The sequence below is a fragment of the Phaethon aethereus genome (genome assembly GCF_964289735.1).
Source record: "Phaethon aethereus genome assembly, chromosome: 2".
In the NCBI taxonomy this organism is placed as follows: Eukaryota; Metazoa; Chordata; class Aves; order Phaethontiformes; family Phaethontidae; genus Phaethon; species Phaethon aethereus.
Window position 1 is genome coordinate 65,865,786 of NC_138582.1, and position 17,382 is coordinate 65,883,167.

Sequence of the window (17,382 nt, forward strand, 5' to 3'; positions counted from 1 at the left end):
TCAATCATAGAATTATAGAATAGTTTGTGTTGGAAGGGACCTTTAAAGGCAGATTCCGACTAGATCTAAGGAAGAAATTTTTGACAATGAGGGCTGTGAAACACTGGCATAGGTTGCCCAGAGAGGTGGTGGGATGCCCCATCCCTGGAAACATCCAAGGTCAGATTGGACGGGGCTCTGAGCAACCTGATCTAGTTGAAGATGTCCCTGCTCATTGCAGAAGGGTTGGACTAGATCATAGAATCATAGAATCTTTGGGTTGGAAGGGACCTTTTAAGGTCATCTAGCCCCAGCTTCTATCCAGTCTAAATCTGCTCTCTTTTAGTTTAAAACCATAACCCCTTGTCCTATTGCAACAGGCCCTGATAAAAAGTCTGTCCCCATCTTTCTTATAAGCCCCTTTAAGTACTGGAAGGCTGCAATCAGGTCTCCCCGGAGCCGCCTCCCCTCCAGGCTGAACAACCCCAACTCTCTCAGCCTTTCTTCATAGGAGAGGTGCTCCATCCCTCTGATCATATTGAATTCTGTGTCATTTTTGTCACTCCCCTCTTCCACAAGTTTATGCCTGCTCAGTCCAAAGGCATAGCTGTTTGCCGGCATCCAGATGAGGGTCTTCCCACCTCTGCCCCATGAACTACAGCGTGCTTAGAACTTCAGTGAGAATAATGCGCTTTTGGGAATGCTCTACAGAAAGTAATTAATGGGGCTGGCTTTCATTCCTAGTGAGTCATGTTTGGGCCAGCAACAATTTTCATACAGTTTAGGAGGCTCACTCTTGCTTAATAGGACAGATGTGATTGAATGCATTCAGAGTGTCAGAGCCAGGTGTCTTTCGAAAAGGGAATCTAATGAGAATTGAAATAAACTTTATTTTTCCCATTTTGGTCTTTTGAGATTGAGTTATTTAATTCATAGCCATACACATTAGATTTCTTTTACCTTTTCCTTCTAACTTTTATTCTTGGGGGAAAAAAATATTTTTACTTTAAAACCAAGAGCATAGCTACTCTGTTCCTATATTTGCTCGTGTCTTTTTTATCCTTGTCCTTTCTACATCAACTTCCATTGCTTCTTGTTTGTGCTTACAGTGTGTTGTCTCACAAAGCTGTATGCTTCTGTATGCTTTGCTGTTCTTTGCCGCTTACACAGGCTTTTTCTCCCACTCAGCTCCCGAGTGGGTCACCCACAGCCACAGTCCCTTGGGGTGCCCCTGCCCCAGGGTGTCTCTGTCCCTGCCAGCATCTCCCTGGCCAGGAGTTCCAGCCCAGCTGAGCAGTGCCAGCCCCAGCTTTGCCTGCGGGCAAGCATCCCCGTGGTGGCAGAGCTCCCAGGCAGGACTATATGGCTGCAACCCTGGTCAGACAGCAAGACTTTCTCTCCTGTCCCTCAGCCTCCCCCTCACACTCAAAACATGGTTCCCCGTTCCTGCACCAGTGGTCAGAAGGCCACTGAACCTGGATGTCCCCTGTCAGCAGCAGCAGCAGAAGCGGATGACAGGGTGATGTGGCTTGTGTGAGCCCAGTGCTCCCATGCCTGCAGCTGCAGAAGGTGCCTGCCATGCTCCCATCCTTAGACTCGGCCCCTGTGTCATTTTTGAGCAAGCCAGTGCTTCCCATAGCCGCTTTATACAACGTCAGAAAAGATCTTAACAGGAATGGTCTTTGTTTGAATGCAAACTATTTGCTCAAAGGTGCTGATCCCGCTCAGTACCCACGCCTGGCCAGCCGGCTGCCTCACCTGATGCCCTGACACCCACCCCAGCATTTCCCATCCCAGGCTTGCAGTGTTTATCCAGGTTTGTTGATGGTGCTACGTGAGTCACATGGAGCTGATTCCCTCCTGGGCCAGGTATCAGCTAATTCTGTCCATGAGTTACATGCCGGAAATCTCTGAGCAGCCTGGCATGCCCCAGGAAGCCAGGCAGTGCCAGCCTCTCCCACAGGTCTCGCTCTTTCCCACAGTCTTACCCCAGTCTGGTGTTTTCTTAGTTTCACAGCCAGAGATCTCTGTCACTAGTTGGTGTTTTCTTACCCCTGCCTTGGCTTCCACACTTGTATCAGCCCAAGCAAAGATCCAGGGAGGACCAAGAATTTTGCCAGTTGTCTACTCTTCGAAGATTTGCTTTGAAGGGACCTTTGAGAGAGGGACCTTGAGACTTGTCCTTTAGAGCAGTGGCTTCTCCAGGGAGGGCGAGGGAAAGAGCTGCTGATTTTAAACGGATGATGCTCTTCCCCACCATATTTCTGACTGCACCACCATATTTCTTCTAGCTCCTACAGCCTTTTATGCCCAATGATCAGTCATGACTGTAGTATATTCCTCCAGTTGTGTATATGGATATCTGGAAAATGATCCTGTAGCACCGCAAGATGGCATGATGGATATACCAGCAAAACTGCCCCATCCCTGACAGAGCTAGTGTTGACACCGAAACCACCAAGCAAGAAAGTCCATGATGGCTATGCCTATTGCACAGCTTGGTTCCCGTTAGGCACTACCAGAACTAGCCAATGAGTAGGTGTACGGAGGACAAGAAGGCTAAGAAAACACAGAGAAGTTGGATCCATGACTGACACTAATCCAGCAGCCCTGCATAGCTCTACAAGCAGCTAGTTTCTCGGTTTTTAAGCTTTTACGCCTTTCCTCCTCGCCTTCTTAAAGACGCCATCCTTCAGACTTATTCTTAGTGACAGCCCCAATCACAAAATGCCCTGCAGTGGGTTTCCCTGGGCTCAGCATGGTCTCTTTTGCTGTTTTAGAAAGCAGATAGCCTTGTTTGTGCTTATCCTGCCATGGCAAGTCTTACCACAGCCTTCATGGTGGGCCTGGCTCCATGATGGCTTCCAAGACATCCCACACTGGACTGGGATTTCACAGGGCATCAAGGCCGTGAGAGTGCACTTCTTTGTAGCCCTATTGCATAGATCGAAGCAAAGCATGGGAATGAGGAAAGCAAAGGTATTTTTAACTGAGGCAATACCAGTGGACCTTTGCGATGGAATAAAGTCTACATCTGTGCAGGTGCTCAGGGAAACCCGAGGGTACAAATGCCGATTGCTCCATTCAACACCAGCTTCTGGCTGCCGGTGGCTAGTGCAGGGAGCTCAGGACTGGATTTCCTCACCTCTTCCCTTTTTGTGTTAAGTGGCAGTGGTAAATAGTAATGTAAGCCAAACGGAGCCATTAGTGTGGGACCAGATAGTTAGGGCCCTGGATGTGTGTAATGTAAACAAGCTGGGAGGGAGCTGCAAGGGCTTGGGGGTAGACCCCACACTCAGGGACTGCCAGGGTGCCCTAAGAGGCTGCAGTACAGATACGAGAGTGCTTCAGCCTCAGCTGCCCTCAGGATTAATCTAATAAAGGGCTATAGATGTGGCCTGAGAGATGAATGCTGTAGTTCTTGGCTCTGCTAATTAAAAGTCATGGGAGTTTCCATATGTAAGATTTGGCCCAAAACTATTCTTAGTACTTGGGGAGAACATTTTATTGCTTAGAGTTTGTGATTAAATAGGGAAGTAAGTTCTCATGCCCCTTCATCTCCCACTTATCAGCCAGGCTGCATTGAAACTAAAATAAATGACCTTAGAAAGGAGAACTTTAAGTTACAAAAATACTCTTACAGTATGTATGGGAAGCATGTGAATATTCCTGAAATATGATCAAAACAAGACCCAGATGACTGAAGGGATTGAAGCAACATTATCTTTCCTCTATTCAACCCAAGCAGAATTTAAATTCGCTGCAGCCAGTCTCTAGAAATAGCTCTTAATGCAATGCCAGAATATCCCGCAGAAACGGTGCAGCATATTAATGTATGTGGATTGTCTTTGATTTCTTTTAGCTATGTGAAAGGGCATAGGATAACTGCACCAATGGTAATTGTGTAATCGGTTCATTCACAGCAATTAGTTAAGTGCAGTGTTGTTCTGCCATGGTGGAGAACAACAAGAAGTTAGACTGTTGCCTCAATTGTTAAAATAAATCTTGAGAAGTTTGTTTTGCAAGAGTCTTTGAAACTCGTATTAGAAAGATGACAGTAACTTTCTAGAGTAGTACTTTGCAGGTTGTTGGTTTGTTTTTTTATCATATTTTTACTTTTCCTGCACTTGCCCCTGGGCTCTCTGCCTGATTTTACATCTCTGTGGGCTTCGACATTGGTGGATTTGCAAAACATCCTTGTGCTTGTCTCAGGTTTTCAGTAGGTCCTTATGGTGCCATCCTTCCGAACCCAGGATGTAAACAGAAGGCAGAGGAACCCACCCCAGCGTGGTGACATTGACGTAGGGAGTGACACTAACACTTCTTGAATCTGAGGGACTGTGTAGAAGAAATATTTCAGTCAAAGCAGTAAAGCATGTGTTAGCATTGAGAGCAAAACTTCCACAGGTTTCAGTGAATGCAGACCCAGATTTCTTTCTTCTTCTCTCTGCTGTGTTTTCTGCATTTTTGAGTAATTCCTGTTTCTTCTGGGCATCTGAGGCCTCAGTTTCTCTGTCCATCTTGATTTCAAGGTAGCCTTGTCAGAGAAGAAACAGCTTTCTAATGAAAAGACAGCTATTGAATACTATAGTTGTGTCTTTAAGGTTTTTCCCTATGAGTTTCGTTACAGACAGGTGAAACTCTGAGTTTTATTTCACTCTCTGTAGCCAGCCAGACTGTCAGCTGGTATTTCTTCAGAGTTTCCAGTGCTGTTCTGGCCTATTCCTTAGACAGTGGATTTCTCTAACTTCATAAACAAACTGTTGAGATAGATAGACAAGAATGCAGATGTTAGTTATACAAAGAAGAACAAATCCGTAGTTCTTTGTATTTTGCCAACTCTCAATAATACCTGCCTAGAGAAATACTAAAATAAAACCATATGCTCATATAACATTCAATGCCTTTTAAAATGCTGTATAAAACACTAATTCACTGTGTTTTTTTAATTTCAATTCATTTAAATAAGTATATAAAGAGTTTATAATTAAAAATGCTAACAACCATTCTTGCAGAGCATTTTGCTTGAGCAGACATAGCTTGCCAGTGTCTGACCCTGACTTACCCAAAGCTGTTTTACTTCATGAGAAAGACATTGTATGACTAGATGGCTGGAAGCCAGCATGAGACAGATTTAATTGAGAAACAAGTGAGAGTGATTAGCCATTGGAACAAACTATGAAGAGAAGTGGAGGGCTTTCCATATCTGGATGTCTTCAAATCAACAATCAAATCTCACATGAAGAAATGAGTAATCAAACAAACATTTTTGGGACCTCAACAAAGGGTAACTGTATGAAAGTCAATGGCCTGTGATCTACAGAAGATTACAATATTTAATGATTCCTTCTGGGCTTAAGTCTGAGCTCAGGGCAAATTAAAATACTGATAACACGAGTGTGACTTTCTGAACCCTGAATTCCCTTGCAGATCTTTTTCTCCAAGTCTGCCAAACTCCAAACATCCAACGTGAATATGGAAATAATTTTGGAAAAAAAACAGTTTTGAAAAGTTGCCATGAAAATCACGGACCCACATGTCACAGGAGACATCTGTGGGTGAAAACTTCTCACAGCAGAGAGAAGCTGTTTTTATCCTGATGGGCCATCAAGAAGCCCAACTGAGAGACAGTCTGCCCGTCATTGGCACTCTTTGGCCCAGAAAACCCCTTGGTGACCCCAAGTGTCAGACTGAGATAATTCTTTGACCTAATAAGTTATTCTACATGGACAGCAAAGGTAAATGCTGTGAGGATTTGATTGTCTTCATGCTTGACAAGCCCACAGACAGAAAAATGGATTGAGCAAACCGACTTGTAAGTCATCAGCAGTTCTCCCAAAACACGTTTTCCATCTAAGCATTGACTCACATGGTAAAACATTTTATCATTTGATAAAACTGAGCTGTCAGGGGTTAAGGTACCAGAGCAGGCTATTACATGGGAAACAAATCATTACAAGCACTTACTGCATTAGATGTTCGTGGTGATAGAGGCTCCACTCTGAGACCAGCAGACAGACGCCTCTTGGGACTGCTCGGGGTGCACGGCAGCGAGCGCTGGGAGCCCACGTAACCTGCTGCAATCGCCCCTCCGTGACAATAACTTTGCTAGCAAGCATGGAGTTCAGCATCAGTCAGTATTTAAAATAGCTGTATGAACAGTGGCACATCTTCTACACGTACGTAACAAATAAATAGTAATTAGAGGAGGAAGCGTTCGGTAGCTTTTCTCTTCGCAGTACATTATTGTTTGTGAGATATTTTAAAAGCCACCGCTCTTTCAACCCATTTTTGTAATGTTTCTCTTGCAAAATAAGCAGACACATGTTTTAATTTCAGGCTAGCACTCTAACCAGTGGGGGGTTTTTTTTTCAAAATTAGAGAGAAAGCTGTTCCTTTGCTTAGTGGATTCCTGTGATCTAAAGCCGCAGTGAGATATATCCCCTGTTATCAGTATGCAGCTGCTTGTTTTAAATTGCTAACTTCTGAAACACTTTTTCAAATACGCCTGAAATAGAATATTTCATGTGGAAATAAATGAGTTTCTGAAAGCCTTTTAATTATTTTACTTCAGTAAAAAGATTAAAATCTAAGTCTCTCTCGCTCCATATCCTTGTTGTAACTTAAATAATATAAAAGAGATTAATCATTTCCACACCAAATCCAGAACAAAGTGTATTTTTTCCTTTCCCCCACACGATACGAAAGCCATCAAATTCCCCCACCCACCTACCGCGCGTATGAGTTGAACATCGTCAAGTACAAGTTAAAGGATCGGATCTAGCAATGGCTTCTGAACGCAGCCTTACAGAGCTGTGCCGGCTGCGGGGGGGAATTGCAGGCTTGATTCAAAGCCCGCACAGCACTTCCCTGGTATGCTGGGGATCAAGCATCTCAGAGAAATAAAAAGGCTCTGAATCTGCAAATATGGCCCATATCTAATTGCAACTGTAAAAAATTTGTCGCTGCCTCAATTTTAGGTTTAATGTCATCGAACATCATTTAATGATATAGTGACCTGATGAGTTTTTGGATGGGAGGATGTAGTCGTCATCAGGGGCTGTTTGGGAATCAGGTTAGTGAGGAACTGTAGCTCAGGATTTGGGTCCTTCTGAGTTCATATAGTCTTGTAATGCCATTTTCTCCCAGTGAACTTACTAAGCCTTCTGCCCTGCTCCCAGGGAAGCCGGTCGCTGGGAATAAATTAAAAAACGAGGGCTTAAATGTAGCCTACTGGCCCCTGGGCTATAGCTGGTGAGTACCACACCACGCTCTGCAGAGCCATGAAAACCCTGGTTGCAGTTCGGTTCGCTGTAATTTGCACTCTGTGGTTGTACTGTGCAGTTTAAATCAGGTGTGCATTAATGCATCAATTATCAAGAATGAACAGCAAAGAGTACCAAGCTTTTTATAAAGACTTATGCAAGGCTAGCTGATTTTTAATGTGTGCAATTAGTTGCAACCAAAATTACAGTAATCGAAATAAAATTATATACAAAACAGAATAGGAGGCTTTTAGATAAGAATCAGCCAAATGATACAACAAATGCCAAATTGATTTCTAATGCTGGTTCAAATAAAATGTTTATAAGAATTACTTATGCTTTGATCTCAGTACTGAAAAATGTGAAGATTTTGTTTCTTAAAAAATACTTCAAAGCTATTAAATTCTCTGTTAATGGAGGGCATGCCCATATTTGTCAATAATATAAAGAGTGACAGTAAAATTTGGTGTTTGTTTTATGCAGCATAGTGAGCATCACTCACAGCAACAGAGAAATCCCAAATGTTATGGGGAGTTCTGCATCCCAAAGTCTCCTTTTGCTGAAAGTCTCCAGTTCCCAAACGGTGAGTCTGTTCTCTGAAAATCATCATTTGAGTCAGGGCTTCTACAGTGCAAGTTTTGCAAAACTATTTGGGAACTGTGGGGTCATACCCTTTGAGGCAGCTCACAAATTAGGGTTACTCCTAGGTACGACAATTTTGGCATCTGCAGGACCATCTGTTTTGCTGAGCAGCCACAGAACAAAAGATCCTAGGCATCAAGCCTGGTAGGCAACTTGGCAAAAAAATACCCTAGTTCAGTGGCATTTTTATCTTCCTGTGGATACTTCTCCAGACAGCTACATTTCTTTACAAAAGATTTGCTTTGTTTAATTGGTATTTCTCAGTCTTTAAAAAGTTGCTAAGAAAAAATCAAAAGTAGCTGGCTGTGGAGGCTTTGTAACCAAGGTGGTAAGGAATTAAAATAAAATAGGGTTAGAAAATAGGTTTGTGAATTTATAGCAAGTTGTAACTATAGAAACATGTCATGCACCAACAATGCTGCTCAGAAGTCCACTCAATCCTTTCCATCTTGATTTAAGTATCAAGGGTTTAAACAATGATGTAGAAGTGTAATTTGTAATTTTCTGGTCTTAAAACAAAGACTCTGAAATGAATAATTGTATGTTTGTGTTAACGGTCCGTGAAGGACCATTCGATATTGCCAAGTTTAAATGAACTTAGAGAAAAGGTAATTCTGGCAGGGGAGATCGCGACCACCGGCTCAGAGACCACCCGCTCAAGAAACCCTCCGACCCAAAAGATCAAGGAAGTAAATTCTTAGAAAGTTATAGTGAGCATGCGTGGTCATTTACATGTTAGGCAAAGAATTTTTAACCAATCATTGTATAGAGGATAATGAATATGTATTTGTGTATCTATAGAAGAATGTTTCTTAGACTGATTGAAGGAACACGATTTAGGGAGGAGCTATCCCCCGTGTTCCCGGCGCCGTGAATAAAGAATGCCTGCCTTTTAACACTACACTGGTGTTACGAGGTTTATTCCCGATTTCGGTGACAGCTTTACACAAGAAATAATACTGAAATACCCTTGGACCCAATCCTAAGAAGCACTGCACTTCTCTAGAGCAATTTCTCCCCAGAATCTTCCGTAATGTCTGTTCGACTGTTGTCTGTTTTCCCTGGCTCTGCTCCATGCCTTCGAGTAATTTCTCTCGCCAGCTCACTCAGTGGCTTTACCGTGAACAGATCCTGCTAAGTTTCAAATTTTTCCTATGCCCCTCAGGTATTCTGGGTTCCCTAACGGAATTAGTGGGGGCCTCTCAGCTGTCGTTTGACTGATAGGAAAAAGGGTTTCTGTTCCCTGAGCTCAAGAGTTGATGTTTATTCACCTGATTCTCCGCTCCTGCCCGCTGCATGTATGTTTCCACACATTTCATCACCTGCTTTCTTCTGAAACATTGCCAGATGCCACCTCACCTTTACAGCCTGCAAAGGAAAATAAATGAACTTGCAGCAGGCTTGCTCTTGACCCCGGGGAGGATGACTTCGGTGTCTGAGTAACCTCTCTACCTTACCCCCAGTCTCTGCAGCTGCAACTCCTCTCCTCCCTTCTGAAAGGACTGAAAGAGAGAAGCACAGAGATCTCCGCAGAGGTCCCACCGCCTGACTTTCTTCCAGTGCTGCAGACCGTGGAGATGGCTGGAAAGGACTCTTTCCATGGGAGGAAAGAACTCTTACCTTTCCTCCAAGCATCTTGTGTCCTTCAGCATGTCAGTTCAGGCCAGGCTTAAAAAGATACGGGAGATGCATGTAAGTACTTAGCTGGAGTATCTAACTGCAATGTCCCCATGACCCCAAATAACAGTCTAGCTACTCCTTTTTCTCTCTAAAAATCATTACAAATGACAGCTGTTTGAGATACGTGGAACAGCATAGCCCTGCTTTGTAGAGGTAGCGCTCGAGGAGAAACGCATTAATGTTTGTGGGGTTCTCAGCCTCTGTGTCCTGGGGGCTGTAAAACTGGCAATTCAAGCATGGGAAAATACTAAACCGTGGAAAACATCCAAATCGATATGTTAGCTTCATGTAATTTAGAGGTAGGATATTTGTCTCATCTTTTAGAAGTTGGCTGTGGACTTGTTTATCAGGATAGCCCAGCCTGTAACACAGCTAACCCTTTGCACGGCTACAGACTCAGCCGTGGTGGTAAAGGGGACCCGCTGGGCTGGCCCCCGGGGTGTAGGAGATACAGAGGTGACCCTGTGCTTAGTAAGAACTAGGCATGTAAAAATTCCCCTAAGCCATAGGAATGAGGTTTTGAACAACCGAGGCTTGATTAAAGCCTGAAATGCGCATTTTTTGTAGGCTGTTTTGTTTTTGTTCTTTAAGGAAAGACAAACCCTCAGTAAGTTTGCTGTTAGACGTCACCTGCTTATTTCTCATTATTAAAAATAAATTTACTTCTCTGCCCTGAGGTAACAAGTAACAAATACGAGGTAGTGCATAACAAATGCGTATGTCAGAGCACAACTCGACTGTGTAATTTCACTGGCGACGCTAGACGAGTCTGTCGCTAGAATGATGCCAGATTGCAGCCAGTGAGGATCTGACTGCTAATTTTCCTCTCTCAATGGTCTGTACTACTTTGAAAAGAAGTTTTCTTTAATGAAAATTCCATTATTATTCCCTTTCACTGCTGTTAGCTGAGAAGGTTCCATTTACTTTATTAAAAAATCATCTTTCAAGTAAACTTATTCTGTCATTTTCTTGTTCTGATGATGAGAAAATCTCTGAATAATGTGAGGGGAATAAAAATGTGCTGCCCCTTGCCCTTTTTTTCTTTTCCCTAAGGAATACATTGCAAAAGCTGCTTACCAGCTCCACCAGAACTGTTTTTGTGAGAGCGTTTGTGGCTTTCCTGATAGCAGGGCTGTTGTTAGACAACTATTTTGTCTGACTCGGAGTGCCTCCCTGACATGTCCCATTTGATAACTGATGAGACCACGCAGCCAGCTTAAACTGTTCATCGCCAGATCCTCAGACAGTGTAAAAAGCCCCGGCTCCGTTAACTTCACTGGAGATGTGACTATTTACACCAGCTGGCATAGTGTGAAATGTGGCTATTGTCCATGGATGGGAGAGGATATGAAATGTCGGGAGGCAGCCACTGGCAAAGAGATTATATGTGACAACAAAAGAGGAGCGGAATGAAATCTACATTCCTTTTTTCAATGCTGCTATTAAATGCTTTTCCACTAGCTAATGCCACAAGTCTTCTTGTTCCTCCTACAAGCAGCAGGCTTGTGTTAGCACAGATGGCAATTTACAATAAGCTAACAACTTCTGAGGACCCTTCTAAGGAAAGTCTTAAGATAACTGACAGATATTGCCAGGTTGCAATAAAATTATACCAAAGATCCTCAGGTATCCATCCCAGGTGTTAAAAACTCAGAATTTGCTGTCAATAGTAACAAAACAGCTCGTAGCCGAATTCCTGGGAAGCCTGTACACCTACTGAAGAGCGTTTGATATGCTGCTTTGCTGTGGCCACACCATGATCTGGTCCAAGACAATAAAGCCCCAGGGCACACCACAGATGCAGCAGTTCATGCCAGTGATTTCCAGCTGCTTGCTTGGTGGATGACAATATCCCTAATTCTCAGCAACAAGCCTTTCCTCTCTCTCTAAGCTCACTGATTCAGAGGAACCAGTTTTGTTTTCTTTTTAGCAGATGCCATTCTCTGCTGCTTCTGCCATGCAGCAAGGAACAGGTTGCTGGTTAGAAAATAAAGGTTTTTATTGCCTCCTCTCTGCAAATGTGATACATACGACAGGGTGCACGTTACCTTTACCCTTTCTGGCATTCTAATGAACTGCCTCTGTGTTGTTTGGCAGGCCAAGCTGCCCCCTCACTGCAATGGAAGTGGGAGGTGAGGCAGGAGCATCCCTGGCTGCAGTCACCTGGATGCCATTGCACCTTCAAGCAGAGGAAGAATCCCAAGGGAATCCCCGGAGGAAGAATACCTAGAGACCCATGGGGTGCATTCAGTCCTCTCCTTCACCTGATATGGGTCAGATTTATGAACAATTACTATTTTTTGCAGCATTGCAAGGGGTAATTTCAAGGTCTCCAGCACTGTTTTATTAATGAAAACTGTACTAATTAGGAGACTTTAACAGACTTTGACTTAATCTTCAGATCTGTTGTAGGTCATGTATGGGGGAATATAGTTTCACACAATTATAAATTAATGAGGAGTATGTTATTAGTGACAAGGAACTCTTTGTGGTTTATGGTTTACTGAAGAATATTTTTTAAAAGAAGACTTTGTACTCTCAGGGCAATTTATGTTGGAACAAGAGTGTCTATAAACTGCAGGTGTCTCATTAAATTCTGCTGGTGATTAGAAGAAGCAGCCATGTGCAGAGATGTTCATCAGGGGCTCCATGATTTGTGTTGTCATGCTCGGTTTTTCCCTAATAGCTACACACTACTTAGCATTGATGCTCAGCTGCTGGGAGCAGAACTCTGCAAAAATAGCCGGTTTCCATTCAGAAGCGAATGGCATCGAGCCAGCGACTGATTTATAGACTGACACATACCCCTTTATAATGACCGTGAGAATGTTTGCTACTTACCTGTTTGTCGGGGTTTAGCCCCAGCCGGCAACTGAGCACCACGCAGCCGCTCACTCACTCCCCCTCCCACAGTGGGATGGGGAAGAGAATTAGGAAGAAAACCAACTCCATCCTGGCTGAAACCAGGACACTGTTGTTACCTTTCTTCAGGACTACATTAAAAATAATTTTCCGCTTGATAAACGGAAGCACACGGCATGATATTTTTACTGGTCATTTTCACAGAGAGATCTGCAAAGGAGTGCTTTGTACAATTGCACTGGAGAGAGAGAAAGGTTGAGAAAGTTTGTCAGTATTCCCAGTTCTGGTTAAATGGTTTGGCCTGAAGGCAAAATGGATGCATGCCCATTTCTTCCCAGCATCGACATGTGTTTGAAAACAGCAACTTGGCATAATGCTTTTAAAAAAAAAAACTAAACACAAAACAACAACCCTTTTGTATCTGCCACATATACTACTTCTTTGGGGAGAAAAAGCAATAATATTCAAGCTTCTAACACTAATGATACATTATTTAGAATCTTGCTACGTCTTATTCATCTGCACAACTAAAAGGCATTTATTTTCATTTTTCCACAGAATTTATTTTTCAGTTCTCTGCTGGTTACATGAGAACTACCTTTAAAAATCTTTGTTCCTCCAGTGCTTGCCTGGTCTCTTTTTATCCTTAATCATGCAGTTGTGCCTAAGATAAAGAAGGAGCAGGGGGTTTTTCTTAGCGCCGAGGTTCTGTTTGGGAGGAAGAATCTAAGTCACACCAATGGGCACCAGACTACTGGGCTTGATTCCAACTTTTTTTCATGTTGAGGTCTTGCAGCAGACAGAGGTGATACTGATATCCACTCTTGCCCCTTAAAGTCTTTTACAGAGCAGTCCAGAGGGGTCCAGCTATGAATGCAAACTCAGGCATTGTTTATTACTCTGGTCCTGTCCAGCACCTGGCACAATGAGGCCCTTATGCACTCAGCCTAATAGAGACAACAAAATATTTAAACCATGTCCTAGAAGTTCAGATGGAGATTAAGTTTTGTGATTCAAGAATTTTGCAGAGGATTCATCCTGGTTGCAATGCAACTCTGCAGTTCCTTGGCATTCATGAAACTGTTGTTCTCCCCACTCCTCAGCTTCCTCAGAGCCTCAGTTGGCTTTGGCTAGGTCAGACTGTGAAATCTGTGCTTCAGCTTAGAGTAGAAGATGCCTGCAAACAACTGGATGGGGCATTTGTTAGCTAGAGATTGGTCTTTCACACACAAATATGTGCTTTTGGCTCCTTCACATAAAGAATAGCCACAGTTACAGGAAACATTTGGGTATTTTGAGTAACAATGGTTAAGAAAAAACATTATGTTTCTCTGATTTTTAAACTGTGGTTGACATTTTTGAAAGGCTGCATGCTGGCACTGAGACATGGAGGTCACCTAGTCCAACCTCCTGCTCAAAGGAGGCCAAATCAGACCAGATTTCTCAGGGCCTTGTCCTGTCAAGCTTGACTATCTCCAAGGGCGGAAACTCCACAACCTGTCTGGGACCCTGTTCCAGTTCTTGACCCTCTTCACAGTATAAAACTTTTTCTTAATACTGAGTTGGAATTTCCCATGTTCCAGCTTGCGCCTGTTGCCTCTCATCCCGCCACCACATGCCTCTGAGAAGAGTTTGGCTCCATCTTCTTACAGGCTGCCATGAGCTGTACACAGCAGTCGCTTCTTTCGGCTAACTGAGCCAGTTCTCTCAGTCTCATAATAATTTTCCCTATTCCTGTCAAGAGTGAGGCTGTACTTTTTTGGTATGGCTTTCTTCTTCTAGCGAAAAGACACGGTTACCTTCTGCTTTTAATAGCGCTTCATAGTACCAGAAGCGTCCCCAGAGATACATACAAGCACCCTGTAAAAACCCATCCCTACTGATCTGGCATAACTCCAGCTCTGCTCTGCGCTCCGGCATCGTGGCAGCTTGCGAACACGCGCTCAGAGCAGCTAGCTTAAATATTTATAGCCGTGTAGTTGCACACTCCAGCTACCAGACTTTTATCCAAACGCCCTGGCAGGTGTGCGTGCCTGCACCGAAATCCCTCTCGCTTCCAGAGATGGCATCTGACCTGGCTGACAGCTTTGTGAACCCCTGGACTACAAATTAGACACAGCCTTGCTGTGCTTTGCTGCCTGTGATATGAAAGGATGGAGCCCAACAAATTCTTTCTCCTCCTTTATGCTCTCCAGAAAAACTGCCTTCTTTTGTAGTGATTATTCAGGCAATTCTTATCTGTTTCCCACAGGGAAAAGCAGAGAGTGTTAAATTCACCCCTACAATCTTTATGCAGCAGGCTACGTTATGAGAGCAGCTCTTTCCCAGCAACGTTTGTGTGAGGCTGTCAAAGTCCCGGAGCTGTGGGAACGGGGTGAAATCAATAGGCGAGGAACTTCCACGGTGCCGCGTTTGTTTCGCGTTCTTTCACTGCCCTTCTTGACAGGGACGCGGCGTTCCTCTGGGGCGCCAGTCGCGGCACGGGAGCGGCTCCCGCAGCCCGTGGAGGAGCGGGAGGGCGAGCTCCCCGCGCAGCGCCCCGCCGTCGTGCCGGGGCCGGGGAGGGCCCCGGTTATGAGAGAGGCTTTCCTGGAGGAGACACCTCAGCACTGGGAACCCTCCAGCACCGGCGGCTTTTATTTCCCAGTGAACTTGCACTGAAGGACCGGGAGAGCGCAGGCTCGTAACTCACTGCCTAACGAGCAGCGCTAGCAGAGGAGAGGGGCTGAGCCGCAGCCTTCGGCCAGCAGGTCACCCTGGTCTATCTGCTCGTCGTCCAGGTGCGGGAGAGAAGAATCGGTGCCCCTGAGCTCCCTGCCCTGCCCCGGAGCCAAGAGGCGGTGCCTGAGGTGTGAGCCGCGCCGCAGCCGCGTCGCCAGCGTGCCGGGTGCTGGGCCGGCGTCTGTGGAGTGACAGCGGTGGACTGTGCCGCGGCCCTCGAGCAGCATCCCTGGATCGCTGCTGGGGCACAGCCACGCGTCGCCCTGTCCGCAGAGATTTCAGCTAGGGAAATTAAAAAAAGCTCTGGGCTATAGTTAAACTTCTGTATTCTTACACTTATTAAATGAGCTTATTGCTCATATTGCTCCTACCTCTGCCCGTTTAAAACGCAAGGAGCTCCTGCCCTCCCGCTGACGTGAGTCAAGAGCACACACCAAAACGCCTGTGGGTTATGCTGGTGTAAATCCAACTTGAGCCTTAAAACGTGCTAGTATCACATGCGAATTCATGTAAGTGCATGTGCAAGGGAAAACGAACGCAAAATGAACGAGGTGGGACTGAAGATCTGTCCCTGCAGGGTCCTTTTGCAGGCATTTCAGCGCTGCTTATCACTGTCCTGTCCCAGTCTTGGCTTTGTTTCTTCGCTTTCTGAGAGATATCTACTAAAATGGCAATGGAAATTCATGCAGTGTGCTTGCATTATCTAATGCCTCTTCAGTGATACTGCTTTGGCTAATATAATACCATTCATCTGATATTTTCTAAGAGTTGGAGACTAAAATCTGATCCAACAAATTTAACTCTTTAATAGCTTAAGAAAGCTCGGTGAAATCAATGGGTAAAAATGCAGAATTTGATTAAACATTCTGTTAATTTTTCATTATTTCTGTACACTGTGTGATGCTCATTCATGTTGCTAACTACCCTTGCATTTTCCCAATTTATATAGAATATAATAGGAAAAATAAAAATACAGTGAATTTGTGGACTATTCACTGAGCATTTATTACATGAAATTACAGTTCAAGAAACAGATGCGTGAGTATCTGTGTGCACACACACTGCCTGTACTCCACAAACAATTGAATATGAAGACCAAAAGAAAGACCATGGATATAAGTTTGTAAGGGCTGGTTTTTGTTCCTCTATGCTCTGCTCCAGATGATACACAGTTTTGCCACGAGTCAGTTGTAGTCTTAATCCATGTGAAACCATACCTGAACATAGGTTTGGCAAAGCACTTACTTGTACGTATGTAATCTAGAATCAGGTAGGATAATACTGGTATCATTGGATTAAAAGCGAAATTCTGAACACCGGAGTAATTACCTGGATATTTATTTAGTTCTAGTTAGACATTGAGTCCGTTAATGGGGCCCTCATTCATGTAATAAATATTTAGCCATTGATAACTCTCTGCAAGATTAGAGTGGTGCTTACTAACCCTTGAATGAGAGAAAAAGTGAAAAATCTATTTTGCCAGATACTCACTTTCTTGGGATAATGGAAAACATGCATTTCCTAAGGACGAAGGTACAACCTGAAATGTCTGACATGGAAATGGGAAAGAAGTAATTGTCATACCTGTGAAATTTGGAGTATTAAACACATCCTGCTTTTTTGATTTTCTTTTGAAGAGGAAAGAAGCAGAGGGCTTTAAATAATGCAAGCACAGACAAACATTAATTCATAAATGTACATGGGATATTGGTTGAACCATCTATTTTTTCAGCTACTTGCTTGCATTCAGCCAGAGAATCTCTTCTCTAGAAATAAAAATTAACCTCTGTTCTTTCCTGCAGCTTTGCATGTCGTACCTTTAAGAGAATGAACCCATCCTGAACTCGATGCAGTTTGGTCTTTTCCTGCCCTAGCATGAATCTTGGAGAGATTATAACCAATTTAAGCAGGATGGGGGATTCTGTTTCTAACTAGTTACAAGCAAACCACTAAGGAACCAGCAAGGGAAAAGGAGAGGTATTCACAATAGTCTCCAGCTTGGATTACATGTATCTTGAAAGCACCAGCAGCAGATGCTTGTGGAAGTGATTATGCACCGGATCATATGCACATCCTTCTGGCTGCCGTCACCACTTAGGCACATTTGTAGTGTAGGAAAAAGCCCCTCCAGTTTACAGAAAAAGGAGCTCAAAGTATATTGCTGAAGACACCAATAATCATGGGGTTTAAAGGAGCTCAGTAATCACTCTACTGCTTAGGGGCCCAAGCCTTC